This window comes from Kogia breviceps, chromosome 19, assembly GCF_026419965.1.
Source record: "Kogia breviceps isolate mKogBre1 chromosome 19, mKogBre1 haplotype 1, whole genome shotgun sequence".
Taxonomy (NCBI): domain Eukaryota; kingdom Metazoa; phylum Chordata; class Mammalia; order Artiodactyla; family Physeteridae; genus Kogia; species Kogia breviceps.
The window spans coordinates 3,705,436-3,720,331 of NC_081328.1; the positions used below are offsets into that span (position 1 = coordinate 3,705,436).

The 14,896-nt window shown below is 39.8% G+C and overlaps 1 long non-coding RNA gene across 3 annotated transcripts in view; it reads left to right on the forward strand.

Annotated features, from left to right (window-relative positions):
* Positions 1-14,896, forward strand: part of LOC131746817 (uncharacterized) — a 420,909-nt gene that overhangs the window by 20,167 nt on the left and 385,846 nt on the right. Inside the window, exon 3 of one of the 3 annotated variants that reach the window (XR_010838308.1) lies at positions 14,337-14,813. The exons of the other annotated variants lie outside the window; for them this stretch is intronic. This is a non-coding gene — a long non-coding RNA (uncharacterized lncRNA). The remainder of the gene's footprint in view (positions 1-14,336; positions 14,814-14,896) is intronic. 3 annotated transcript variants of the gene reach the window in all.

The following is a 14,896-nucleotide window of genomic DNA, read 5'->3' on the forward strand; positions in this document are numbered from 1 at the left end:
GAAGCCAATCAACCAGCTGATGCCGATAAGGCATGACTAAGCAAATTCCCTGCTTTAGGGATATATATATGGCTATGCTTTGTTATTAAACTTGCCTTGCAATCATCAAAAAAAAAAAAAAAAAAAAAAAGACAAACCACAATCTAGGAGAAAATCTTTGCAAAACACAAATCAGATAAAGGACCATTATCCAACATGTATAAAGAACTCTTAAAATAGAAAAATCAGAAAACAATGGGCAAGAGATCTGAACAGACACCTTGCCAGAGACGATATATGGATAGCAAATAAGCATGAGAAAAGATGGTCAACTTCATATGTCACAGGGGAAATATAAATTAAAACAATGAGATGCCACTACACACCTATTAGAATGGCCCCAAATCCAGAACATTGATGATACCAAGTGCTGGTAAGGATGAGGAGCGACAGGAACCCTTATTCTTTGCTACTGGGAATGTAAAATGATAGAGCCACTTTGGAAGACAGTTCCAAAGTGGAACTGACGGTTTCTTACAAAACTAAATATATTCTTACCAGATGATCCAGCGATTGTGCCCGTTGGTATTTATACAAATGAGTTGAAAATTCATGTCCACATAAAAACCTGTTCACAGACGTTTACAGAAACCTTATTCATAATTGCCAAAACTTGGAAGCAAACAGGATGTCCTTTAGTAGGCTAACTGTGGTCCATCCAGACAAAGGAATGTTATTCAGTACTAAAAAGAAGTGAGCTATCACCCATGCAAGACATGGAAGAGCCTTAAATGTGTATTACTAAGTGAAGAAACCAGTCTGAAGAGGGGACATACTGTATGATCCCAACTATATGACATTCTCGAAAAGGTAAAACTATGGAGACAATAAAAAGATCAAAGTTGCCAAAGGTTTGGGGAGTACAAGGAAAGAATAATAAGTAGAGAACAGAGTTTTTAGGGAAATGAATCTATTATTCTGCAGGTTACCATAATGGTGACCTACATGTCATTCATTATACATTATACATTTATCAAAATCTATAGAATGTGTACCCTGAGACATGGCCCTAATGTAAACTGTAGACTTTAGTTAATGATAATGTATTGATATTGGCTTTTTTTTTTTTTTTTCTGGCTGCATTGGGATTTCATTGCTGCACATGTGCTTTCTCTAGTTGTGGCGAGCAGGGACTACTCTTCGTTGTGGTGCATGGGCTTCTCATTGCAGTGGCTTCTCTAGTTGCGGAGCATGGGCCCTGGAGTGTGAGGGCTTCAGTGGTTGTGGCACGCGGGCTTAGGTGCTCCGCAGCATGTTGGACCTTCCTTGATCAGGGATCGAACCCATGTCCCCTGCATTGGCAGGCGGATTCTTAACACTGCGCCACCACGGAAGTCCCAATATTGGCTCATTGATTGTCACAAATGACCACAGTAACTCAGGATGTTAATAATGGTAACTGGGGTAATTAGGAGAAGTGTGAGGAGTACATGTGAACTCTACTTTCCTCTCAGTTTTTTTCTGAAAACCTAAAGCTGCCCCCAAAACCCTATTAATTAAAAATATACCTAATATACCTATTAATTAAAAATATACCTAAGAGTTATAGAAGAGAGATTCTGAAGAGAAAATCGAGAGATCTCATATACACACAAAAATATTTCCAACAGGAAATAAGGAGCAGGAAAGAGGAGCAATAATGAAAAAAAATTATGCATGAATTTTTTATGGGAGAAAGATTTACATATTTAAATCAAAGGAAAAAATTAATGTTAGGCAAATTTAATAAAAGTACGCATAGATTATCTGAATTAAAATTCTAATTTCAAGGAATTTAAATATAACAGGAAAAAATTAGGCATATTTTTCCCCCATAAACATAAACACCAAAATTTTAAAAAGCAATTAAAACATAATTCTGCTGGAAAAAATGTAGCTCAAGTGTTTTAGATCAAGCCAGTATTTTGCATGTGCAAATGTGACAGAGACTTTCTTAGATATATTTGGGGATGCAGAAAATATGCCTCATATATGCCAGTCCTAAAAAAGAAATGACCAAAAATGTCCTGCTCACTAGAAATGAGCCAATCAGAGAATTGAAAAATAAGAGGCTAATGCGTAAAAGAATGGTGATGCATAATGAAAGCTTAAAATGTTGACATTTAAGCGATCATTGTTACTAAGTTCAAAAAGCAATATAAATTTTTAAAACACCTAATTCTTGAAAGAGACTACATCATATGTCATAAAGTATTTACAAGTACCAATCAGATTAGAGGACACAAGCATTTTAATAAATTCCAAATCATAGGAATTATACAGGCACAAAATGCAGCAATAACATTTTAAAACGTGTTAACACTGGTATAAACACACACACACACCAAAACTTCGTGGCCCTTTACAACTTTCCTACATAACCCAGGGCAAGGTAGAAATCAAAACAGCAATTTTAGACTATTTAGAAAATAATGGTTCCTGAACCAAGATGGCGGAGTAGAAGGACGTACTCTCACTCCCTCTTGCGAGAACACCAGAATCACAACTAACTGCTGAATAGTCATCAACAGGAAGACACTGGAACTCAACAAAAAAGATACCCCACATCCAAAGACAAAGGAGAAGCCACAATGAGATGGTAGGAGGGGCGCAATCACAGTAAAATCAAATCCCATAACCGCTGGGTGGGTGACTCACAGACTGGAGAACACTTATACCACAGAAGTCCACCCACTGGAGTGAAGGTTCTGAGCCCCACGTCAGGCTTCCAAACCTGGGGGTCCGGCAACGGGAGGAGGAATTCCTAGAGAATCAGACTTTGAAGGCTAATGAGATTTGATTGCAGGAGTCTGACAGGACTGGGGGAAACAGAGACTCCAATCTTGAAGGGCACACACAAAGCAGTGTGCGCATTGGGACCCAGGGGAAGGAGCAGTGACCCCAGGGGAGACTGAACCAGACCTACCTGCTAGTGTTGGAGGGTCTCCTGCAGAGCCGGCAGTGGCTGTGGCTCACTGTGACAACAAGGACACTGGCAGCAGAAGTTCTGGGAAGTACTCCTTGGTGTGAGCCCTCCCAGAGTACGCCATTAGCCCCACCAAAGAGCCCAGGTAGGCTCCAGTGTTGGGTCACCTCAGGCCAGCCAAGCAACAGGGAGGGAACCCAGCCCCACCCATCAGCACTCAAGCAGATTAAAGTTTTACTCTGCTCACCAGAGCAACAGCCAGCTCTACCCACCACCAGTCCCTCCCATCAGGAAACTTGCACAAGCCTCTTAGATAGCCTCATCCATCAGAGGGCAGACAGCAGAAGGAAAAAGAACTACAATCCTGCAGTCTGTGGAACAAAAACCACATTCACAGAAAGATAGACAAGATGAAAAGGCAGAGAGCTATGTAGCAGATGAAGGAACAAGATAAAACCCCAGAAAAACAACTTAATGAAGTGGAGATAGGCAACCTTCCAGAAAAATAATTCAGAATAATGATAGTGAAGATGATCCAGGACCTTGGAAAAAGAATGGAGGCAAAGATCAAGAAGATGCAAGGAATGTTTAACAAAGACCTAGAAGAATTAAAGAACAAACACAGATGAACAGTACAATAACTGAAATGAAAACTACACTAGAAGGAATCAATAGCAGAATAACTGTGGCAGGAGAACGGACAAGTGACCTGGAAGACAGAACGGTGAAATTCACTGCTGCAGAACAGAATAAAGAAAAAAGAATGAAAAGAAATGAAGACAGCCTAAGAGACCTCTGGGACAACATTAAACACAACAAAAAATCGCATTATAGGGGTTGCAGAAGGAGAAGAGAGAGAGAAAGGACCCGAGAAAATATTTGAAGAGATTATAGTCAAAAACTTCTGTAATACGGGAAAGGAAATAGCCACCCAGCCCAGGAAGCACAGACAGTCCCATACAGGATAAACCCAAGGAGAAACACACCAAGACACATAGTAATCAAATTGGCAAAAATTAAAGGCAAAGAAAAATTATTGAAAGCAGCAAGGGAAAAATGACAAATAACATACCAGGGAACTCCCATAAGGTTAACAGCTGATTTCTTAGCAGAAACTCTACAAGCCAGAAAGGAGTGGCACCATATATTTAAAGTGATGAAAGGGAAGAACTTACAACCAAGATTACTCTACCCGGCAAGGATCTCATTCAGATTTGATGGAGATATCAAAAGCTTTACAGACAGGCAAAAGCTAAGAGAGAATTCAGCACCACCAAACCAGCTCTACAACAAACGCTAAAGGACCTTCTCTAAGTGGGAAACACAGAGAAGAAAAGGACCTACAAAAACAAACCCCAAACAATAAAATGGCAATAGAAACATACATATTGATAATTACCTTAAACGTGAATGGATTAAATGCTCCAACCAAAAGACACAGGCTCACTGAATGGATACAAAAACAACACCCATATATATGCTGTCTACAAGAGACCCACTTCAGACCTAGGGACACATTCAGACTGAAAGTGAGGGGATGGAAAAAGATATTCCATGCAATTGGAAATCAAAAGAAAGCTGGAGGGCTTCCCTGGTGGCGCAGTGGTTGAGAATCTGCCTGCCAATGCAGGGGACACGGGTTTGTGCCCCGGTCCGGGAAGATCCCACATGCCGCGGAGTGGCTGGGCCCGTGAGCCATGGCCACTGAGCCTGTGCTTCTAGAGCCTGTGCTCCGCAACGGGAGAGGCCACCAACAGTGTGAGGCCCGCATACCAGAAAAAAAAAAAAAAAAGAAAGAAAGCTGGAGTAGCAATACTCATACCAGACAAAATAGACTTTAAAATAAAGAATGTTACAAGAGACAAGGAAGGACACTACACAATGATCAGGGGGTCAATCCAAGAAGAAGATGTAACAATTATAAATATATATGCACCCAACATAGGAGCACCTCAATACATAAGGCAACTGCTAACAGCTATAAAAGAGGAAATCAACAGTAATACAAAAATAGTGGGGGACTTTAACACCTCACTTACACCAATGAACAGGTCATCAAAAGTGAAAATAAATAAGGAAACATAAGCTTTAAATGACACAATAGACCAGATAGATTTAATTGATATTTATAGGACATTCCATCCAAAAGCAGCAGATTACACTTTCTTCTCAAGTGCGCATGGAACATTCTCCAGGATAGATCACATCCTGGGTCACAAATCAAGCCTCAGTAAATTTAAGAAAATTGAAATCATATCAAGCATCTTTTCTGACCACAACGCTATGAGATTAGAAATGAATTACAGGGAAAAAACATGAAAAACACAAACACATGGAGGCGAAACAATACGTTACTAAATAACCAAGAGATCACTGAAGAAATCAAAGAGGAAATTTAAAAATACCTAGAGACAAATGACAATGAAAACTTGATGATCCAAAACCTACAGGATGCAGCAAAAACAGTTCTAAGGGGAAGTTTATAGCTATACAAGCCTACCTCAAGAAACAAGAAAAATCTCAAATAAACAATCTATCCTTACACCTAAAGGAACTAAAGAAAGAAGAACAAACAAAACCCAAAGTTAGCAGAAGGAAAGAAATCATAAAGATCAGAGCAGAAATAAATGAAATAGAAACAAAGAAAACAATAGCAAAGATCAATAAAACTAAAAGCTGGTTCTTTGAGAAGATAAACAAAATTGATAAACCATTAGCCAGACTCATCACGAAGAAGAGGGAGAGGGCTCAAATCAATAAAATTAGAACTGAAAAAAGGGAAGATACAACAGTCACTGCAGAAATACAAAGCATCCTAAGAGACTACTACAAGCAACTCTATGCCAATAAAATGGACAACCTGGAAGAAATGGACAAATTCTTAGAAAGGTATAACCTTCCAAGACTGAACCAGGAAAAAATAGAAAGTATGAACAGAACAATCACAAGTAATGAAACTGAAATTGTGATTAAAAATCTTCCAACAAACAAAAGTCCAGGACCAGATGGCATCACAGGTGAATTCTATCAAACATTTAGAGAAGAGCTAACACCCATCCTTCTCAAACTCTTCCAAAAAATTGCAGAGGAAGGAACACTCCCAAACTCATTGTATGAGGCCACCATCACCCTGATACCAAAACCAAACAAAGATACTACAAAAAAAGAAAATTACAGACCAATATCACTGATGAATATAGATGCAAAAATCCTCAACAAAATACTAGCAAACAGAATCCAACAACACATTAACAGGATCATACACCATGATCAAGTGGGATTTATCCCAAGGATGCAAGGATTCTTCAATATACGCAAATCAATCAATGTGATACAGCATATTAACAAGTTGAAGAAAAAAACCCATATGATCACCTCAATAGATGCAGAAAAAACTTTCAACAAAATTCAACACCCATTTATGATAAAAACCCTCCAGAAAGTGGGCATAGAGGGAACCTACCTCAATATAATAAAGGCCATATACAACAAACCCACAGGAAACATCATTCTCAATAGTGAAAAACTGAAAGTGTTTCCTCTAAGATCAGGAACAAGACAAGGATGTCCACTCTTGCCATTATTATTCAACATAGTTTTGGAAATCCTAGCCACGGCAATCAGAGAAGAAAAAGAAATAAAAGGAATACAAATTGGAAAAGAAGTAAAACTGTCACTGTTTGCATCTACATGATACTGTAATATAGAGAATCCTAAAGATGCCACCAGAAAACTACTAGAGCTAATCAATGAATTTGGTAAAGTTGCAGGATACAAAATTAACACAAAGATCTCTTGCATTCCTTTATACTAATGGTGAAAAATCTGAAAGAGAAATTAAGGAAACACTCCCATTTACCATTGCAACAAAAAGAATAAAATAGCTAGGAATAAACCTACCTAGGGAGACAAAAGACCTGTATGCAGAAAACTATAAGACACTGATGAAAGAAATTAAAGATGATACCAACAGATGGAGAGATATACCATATTCTTGGATTGGAAGAATCTATATTGTGAAAATGACTCTACTATCCAAAGCAATCTACAGATTCAGTGCAATCCCTAGCAAATTACTAATGGCATTTTTTACAAAACTAGAACAAAAAATCTTAAAATTTGTATGGAGACACAAAAGACCCTGAACAGCCAAAGCAGTCTTGTGGGAAAAAAGCGGAGCTGGAGGAATCAGACTCCCTGACTTCAGACTATCCTACAAAGCTACAGTAATCAAGACAATATGGTACTGGCACAAAAACAGAAATATAGATCAATGGAACAAGATAGAAAGCCCAGAGATAAATTCACACACCTATGGTCAACTAATCTATGACAAAGGTGGCAAGGATATACAATGGAGAAAAGACAGTCTCTTCAATAAGTGGTGCTGGGAAAACTGGACAGCTACATGTAAAAGAATGAGATTAGAACACTCCCTAACACCATACACAAAAATAAACTCAAAGTGGATTAGAGACCTAAATCTAAGACCAGACACTATAAAACTCTTAGAGGGAAACATAAGAAGAACACTCTTTGACATAAATCACAGCAAGATCTTTTTTGATACACCTCCTAGAGTAATGGAAATAAAAACAAAAATAAACAAATGGGACCTAGTAAAACTTCAAAGCTTTTGCACAGCAAAGGAAACCATAAACAAGAAGAAAAGACAACCCTTAGAATGGGAGAAAATATTTGCAAACAAATCAACAGACAACGGATTAATGTCCAAAATATATAAACAGCTCATGTGGCTCAGTATTAAAGAAACAAACAACCCAATCCAAAAATGGGCAGAAGACATAAATAGACATTTCTCCAAGGAAGACCTACAGATGGCCAAGAAGCACATGAAAAGCTGCTCAACATCACTAATTATTAGAGAAATGCAAATCAAAACTACAATGAGGTATCACCTCACACCAGTTAGAATGGGCATCATCAAAAAATCTACAAACAACAAATTCTGGAGAGGGTGTGGAGAAAAGGGAGCCCTCTTGCACTGTTGGTGGGAATGTAAATTGATACAGCCACAATGGAGAACAGTATGGAAGTTCCTTAAGAAACTAAAACTAGAATTACCATCTGACCCTGCAATCCCTCTGGCATATACCCAGAGAAAACCATAATTCAGAAAGACACATGCACCCCAATGTTCATTGCAGCACTGTTTACAATAGCCAGGTCAAGGAATCAACCTAAGTGCCCATCAAGAGATGAATGGATAAAGAAGATGTGGTATTACTCAGACATCAAACGGTACGAAATTGGGTCATTTGTAGAGATGCGGAAGGATCTAGAGACTGTCATACAGAGTGAAATAAGTTAGAAAGAGAAAAACAAATATCATATATTAATGCATATATGAACCTAGAAAAATGGTACAGATGAACTGGTTTGCAGGGCAGGAATTGAGACACAGATGCAGAGAACAAACATGGACACCAAGGGGGGAAAGCCGTGGGGGGTGGGGATGGTGGTGTGTTGAATTGGGCGATTGGGATTGACATGTATACACTGATGTGTATAAAATTGATGACTAATAAGAACCTGCTGTATAAAAAATAAAATAAAATAAAATTCAAAAAATAAAAATAAAGTATAAAAGTTTCATACATAAAAAAAGGAAAATAATAGCAATTTCAAAATTACATATCACAATTAATAGGCTGTGGATCAAGTTGTACTCAGAGATGAATTTATCACCTTAAGTACAATTGGAATAACTCAACTAAGATTTCAACTCAACTCATAATTTAGGATGCAGTCAGGCTCTGCTGTTTACGTGGCTATGATGAATTACTGACAACAAGCCTGCTTTACGTTTTCTTATTTGCCACTAGCCTTTTCCCACGATGCTAGGACATTTATGGCTGTTCTTGTTATTGTTGCAGCTAAGAATGGAAAGGACCTTGCCTAGATGATGGTTTTCAAGTGCTGATTGGCCAGTGCATACTGAAGGCGTTTGTCATCACTAAATGGGGTTCCTTACAGATGTGTTATTTGAAACTGGGGCTTCATGGGGGATTTTAGGTTTGTTTCTCCTGGTTCTCCTGGTAGCATTCTTCAGGTGTATGCATTGTAACGGTAGGGGGAGAGGGAAGAGCAAAGAGGCCAGTGAAGGATGTTTCTTCCTGATGGGACTTAATAATCTACATAAACTTTCAATGTTTATTCCATGGAACTGGGTTTGAAAAATCACATCATCATCTCCCAGGATGGCAGAGGTCATCATAAGGTCACTATCGTTTTTCTAATCTCTACAAACAAGAGTGGTTTCCTCTTAAATTGCGCTGACCCACAGAGAGGCCACAGTGGGGGTGGTGGGAGGACTCTTACTTTAGGTCAGTCATCAAAGAACCAGAATTTCATAGTCATGTCCATGACAAGTCAGAAGAGGATTGGAGCCTGTCTGTTAAAAGAGTGCAAACATTACAAGTATGGACATTCTTGTTAGGTACTAAAATAGCTTTTTTCATGTGCACTGCTAGCTTTAAAAAGAGTCACATCATGTTTTCTTGCATACAGAGAAATGCATTATAAGTAGCCATGGAAACACCACATTAGTAGGACTATCCTGCAAAGAGGAGAACATTACACATTTTTGGTATGTTGAAAGAAAAGAATCTAATATCTCATCCAATTTTTTAAACTAAAATTGTTCTAGAATGTCCTTGAGCTCTGTAATCTCCTGTTTAATCTCTTTAATCTCAAAAGCGTTACCAACTCTCAGAAGCCTCCTATGCCCTGTGTTCTAACTTCATAATTTATCTGGAAAATGTTCTGAAGGTAATTTTCCTTTGCTACGTTAAAAAAGAAAAAAAAGCCTTATCAAGCAAGATAAAGGGAGTAACAGATTGTGCTGAATTATCTAAGTCATAGTAAAAGACTAAAAGACCTCTGTTGCTAGAAATTTCTGAAAATCATAATTATCTAGCTTGCCTTTGGTATACTTGGAACCATTTACATGAGCATTTTCACTCACTGGTTAATTGATTCATTCGTTTATTCCTTCACTCCTTAATCAGTTCAGTTAGTTAAGTGCCTACTATGTGCTAAGCATCTGTCAGGTCCTGAGCATATAAAAAGCATGTAAAAGACATGATCTTAAGGGGATTATGTGTAGTGAGAGATACAGACAGTGCTCTTAGGGCTAAATCTGGGGGCTATGAGGGCCTAGGAGGAACAGCCAACACCATCTATGGGGGTCACAGCAAGGGGGACTGGAGGAATGTAACAGCGGGAATCCAAGCACAAGTTGGGCTGAGCAGGTGGGGGGAAAGAGTGTGAGGGCAACAGGGAGACACACCAGAGCCTAGAGCACATCTAGAGATTCAGAAGGAGCCCTCAATGACAGAGGTGCTGCAGCGTACGGCTCTGCAGGAAGTAGCGGGGAAGTGAGCCTCCCAAGGTAGGGAGGGTCCAGATCCTGAAGAGCCTTCCCTGTTTAACAGTTTGGATTTTATCCTCAGGGCAATGGAGAGCCACTGAAGGGTTCTAACTAGCAAAACAATGTGATCAGATCTGTTTTAGAAAGATGATTTTAAATCCCGAATGAAAACGTAATTTGAAATACGACAGGAAAACCAGTTAGGGGATATTCAGCAATGGAGAGGAGACACCAGATAACATCCAGGTGAGGGACGCCTGTGGCATGAACTGAGGTGGTGACACTGGCGACGGGCAGAAGTGGGCGCATTAGGTGGTTCAGGTCGAATTGAGAGGATGGGGTAGAGGAGGCGGAGGGAGAGGGAGGAGTCCAATATGGCACCCCCATTTGTGACTTTGACCTCTGTGCAGACCGTGGTTCCATTCACCAAGGAGAAGGGACACTGGAGGGCTGGAAGCTTGGTAGAAAGAGGGAGAGGAGACAGTGAACTCTGTTTTGGACAGACTCACTGAGATTGGAGGTCGAGGTTTCCACTAGGCAGCTGGGTGTGTGGGTCTCAAGTGGGCCGGAAGAAAGCCACAGCGATGAATGTGAGCCCTGCTGGGGAGTGTTCCCCATCACAGGGTCCAGAACAGAAGCTGCTGTGGAAGAGGATGTTTAAGGGAGGGCGGGCAGAAAGAAAGCCTCTAGCTCAAGGCGTGTGTCAGATGACGCCGCAAATGATACAATCAGCAAAACCCAGAAGATGAGCTATTCTGCAGATCTTTAGATTCCGTGACAGTTAAGACACATAGAAGCCAAAAGCAAAGCACGCATCTTGTTTAAACAAACTAACTGCAAAAAACTTATGAGTTACTGGGAAAATGTAAACACTTCCTGGATATTTGATGAGGCATTACTATTACTTTTTTTCAGTATGATAAGACCGTTATAGTTTTCTTGCTCTGTTCTTTTTCTTGTTCTATTCTTTTTTATTGCAGTAAGATACACATAAAATTTGCCACCTCCGTCATTTCTAAGTGTGCGGTTTAGCAGCGTTAAATGCATTCGTAATGTTGTGTAGCCATCACCACCCATCTGCATAGCCCTTTCCCTCTTGTAACACTGAAACGCTGTCCTCCTTAAACACTAACTCCCTATTGCCTTTCCCCCCAGCCCCTGGCGACCACCATTCTACTTTCTGTCTTTATTTTGACTTATCTGAGCACCTCTAGGAATCAGATAGTATTTGTCCTTTTGTGACTGGCATATTTCACTTAGCATAATGTTGTGATTATGTCTGATTCTACAAAAAAACTCTTAGAGATACATATAGTAATGTTGACAGATAAAATGATGTGATACTTGACATTTAATGCAAAATAATCTTGCAGAGCAGATGGTGTGGGAGAGACTATGGTGTAGATGAAACAAGAAAACAAGAATGGCCATGAGTTGCTAACTGTTGAGGCTGCATGATGGGTACGTGGGGATTCACTGAGCTAGTCTCTCTATTTTTGTGTACATTTGAGATTTTCCATAAGGAAAGCTAAAAATTAAAAAGAGCGTTCCCTAAACTTATGGTTACCAGGGTGCGGGGGAGGGATAGATTGGGAGTTTGGGATTGACATGTACACACTACTATATTTAAAATAAAATACCTCGCTATGAAAAAAAAAAAAAAAAGCGTTCCTTCCATCTCCATGGCCAAATTCATGCAATAGAACTGTTTTCCCAAGTGAAATCAATCCACAAAGTATAGGCTGAAGGACAGCTGTTCTTATATGCATGAGGCTAGGAACCCAGGACCCATAGCTCTGGTTTCCGTGTAACCTCCGTGCCCTGCCTCTTGGCTTCCCCAAACTCTAGTTCTTGCTCGAAACACTGCTGGTAAATCGATTGCCATGTAGGAAGTGGGTCATGAGTAATAGCATCACCAGTGATACACTTCAGCTTCCCCCTCATGCCCTGAAGAGACAGGGAGCGTATAGCCCAGCACTGGACATCATATTTACCTTCAAGGAGTCAAGCGAGTTCCCTGGATTTCTTCATAGTAGCTGGTATCAGGTTCCACAGACAACCATCATTTTCACTGGAGAAAAACACACTGCGTTTCTGTCACACAGCAAACAATTTCTTGAATATGTTTTACTTTTAATTTTAGCCTTATTTAGTGAATTTTAAAGTCCAGGAAAAATAAAAATGTGCTGTAAAGCGATACAGAGTGTTTTCCTATAGACTGCACACTACCAGTTACATCTTAAATAACCATGATTCATTCATCAAAACTAAGAACGTCACAGTGTACAGTGCTATTCACTGAACTACAGACTTCACTTGGATTTCCTGTCTATCTACTGGAAATAGATAGGAAATCCTGGAAAAAGCAGAAATGCTTTTTCTGCTCTAGGATTCAATCCAATATCCACATTGTCTTTAGTTATCACATCTTCTCCGTCTCCTCCAACATGTGACGGTCCTCCATCCTTCCTGTCTTTCCTGACCTTGACAGTGAGGTGTGCTCATTTAAAAATTAATGTACAGTCATACCATCCTTCAGGACTGCAGGATTCCGTGAAAAGCAGGGGGCAGTTAGCCTTACAGACAGCAACTGGTAATTGGGCTGATGAAGAAGTTTTAGAAGCTGAAACACCCTCTTGTTCCTTAAAACTTCTTTCATCCTCCTCTTGCCTTTCTCTCCTTTCCAATCTAGTGAAACTCTTCCAGTTGGGAATCAGCCAAAATGACCATCTTCTATGAAGGAAGAGATTCTGTTTACAGGCCAAGTTGGTACTTGCTGGTTTCTGAAGAGGAAAATGCAGCACAGCCATAGTGAAAACCTCTCAAATGGTTTTACAGGGAAGGTGATGGCTTGGCCATTCTGCATCGAGTGGAGCCCCCTCTACTACAACCAGTCATGGCGCTGGCCCTTGAGATACTCCTTTTAAAGCCAGGGTTGCTCAACCACTCACATTTGCATAAAAAAACTACTGCAGCAAAACACAAAACAAACCTGACTTAGCTTAGTGAGAGCTGCGGCTTAATTGATGCATTTGCTTTACGGTCTAAAATGGGGCTTTAATAAATTTCTGCTCTGGTGGACACATTCAGAGCCGACGTATTTTATATCTGGGTTGCTCCTTCCTGCCAGGGCTTAGCATTCTTCATCTCCCTCTGGGTCTCTAGGAAGGCAAAATGCACACTTACCACTACTTAGAATCCTACTTGCCTTGGGCACTCCCAAATCCTAAAATATATTACATCAAGTGTGAACAGGTCAACTTGCCCTCACCACCTCTACGGTAGCTTTATTTTCATCAATAAATTTAAAGATAAACTATCAAATCAGAAATCATGCGCAAATGCAAACACAGCGAAGACTCACTAATCTGGACTCCACTAACTCCAAGTCTGTCATGATTATTCATAAGTGGTAAGACGCTTTAAGTAAAAAAATTGGACATTATGTCTTTCTCTATGAATTTACAGTTTGCTCAGGGATGAAGTAGATCTATTCAGATGTCAGTTGCTACTTCAAAAGAAGGATTGATCTTATGAAATTAAAATTTTTTTCTAATATACTTCAGGATCTAGAGATTTTTCTGTGATATTTGATATATTATGGCATGATGGTACAATTCATTACTTGGTTGATAATAGATACCATCCTTGAACTAATGGGACCACTTCTTTACAAGGGCTGCACAATTTAGAATTTTTACTGTCAACTGATTTTCTCCCCTGTTGTATTATAAGCTCCTTGAATTTAAGGATTATGCATTTTATATCTTTTGTGTCCCTAACTCACTGTCTCAGTCGCAACCTCACTTTGGGGCTCAGAAAAATGCCTTACATATAGGAAATACTTACTAAAGGGTTTTCCTGCAGTATCATGACACTTGATTATTCTGAACATATGGATTTGAACCAGTTTACAGCAGCTAGATGTGCTCTTGTTAGTTTCTTATCTACCTACATGTTTTAAATCCATCATTAAATTATTTGCTTTATATTTTTCAGTGCAAGTATAATATCAAGATGATTTGACTGTAAGCAACAAAGAGTCAAACAAAAATGGCCTGAACAAACAAGACAATTTGTTACCCCGTATTACAAGAAATTTGGGGGTTGAGTGGTTGAAAGGCTGATTAATTTAGAAACTTGACAACAGGTCCCACTTTCCCTATGGTAGCTACAGCCCCTCATCCTTCAGACTTGCTAGATGGCTGCAGCACTGCCACAAAGATGCTCCCACGCAGCAGTGCTTCAAGACTGCAGAGAGGGCCTCCTTCCTCTGTCCCTTTCCCGGGGCTCCACAGAAGACTCGCCTTCATGTCACATTCCACTCCTGTGCTGGTCACTTGGCAGGGGGAACGGATTTACCATGGTGGCCAAAGACCAATTAAGAGTCACCCCTAGACCATAAAGAGGCCCAATCTCTGGAGAACACTTGGCTGCTCACTACCAAGCCAATCTGGTACCCCTGGCAAGAAAGAGGTGGGTAGTACCTACTGCTGGGCAATATGTCCTACTGGGGAATACTGAGGGGATGCTGTTTATTTAGTTCTGTGTTTTCTCTG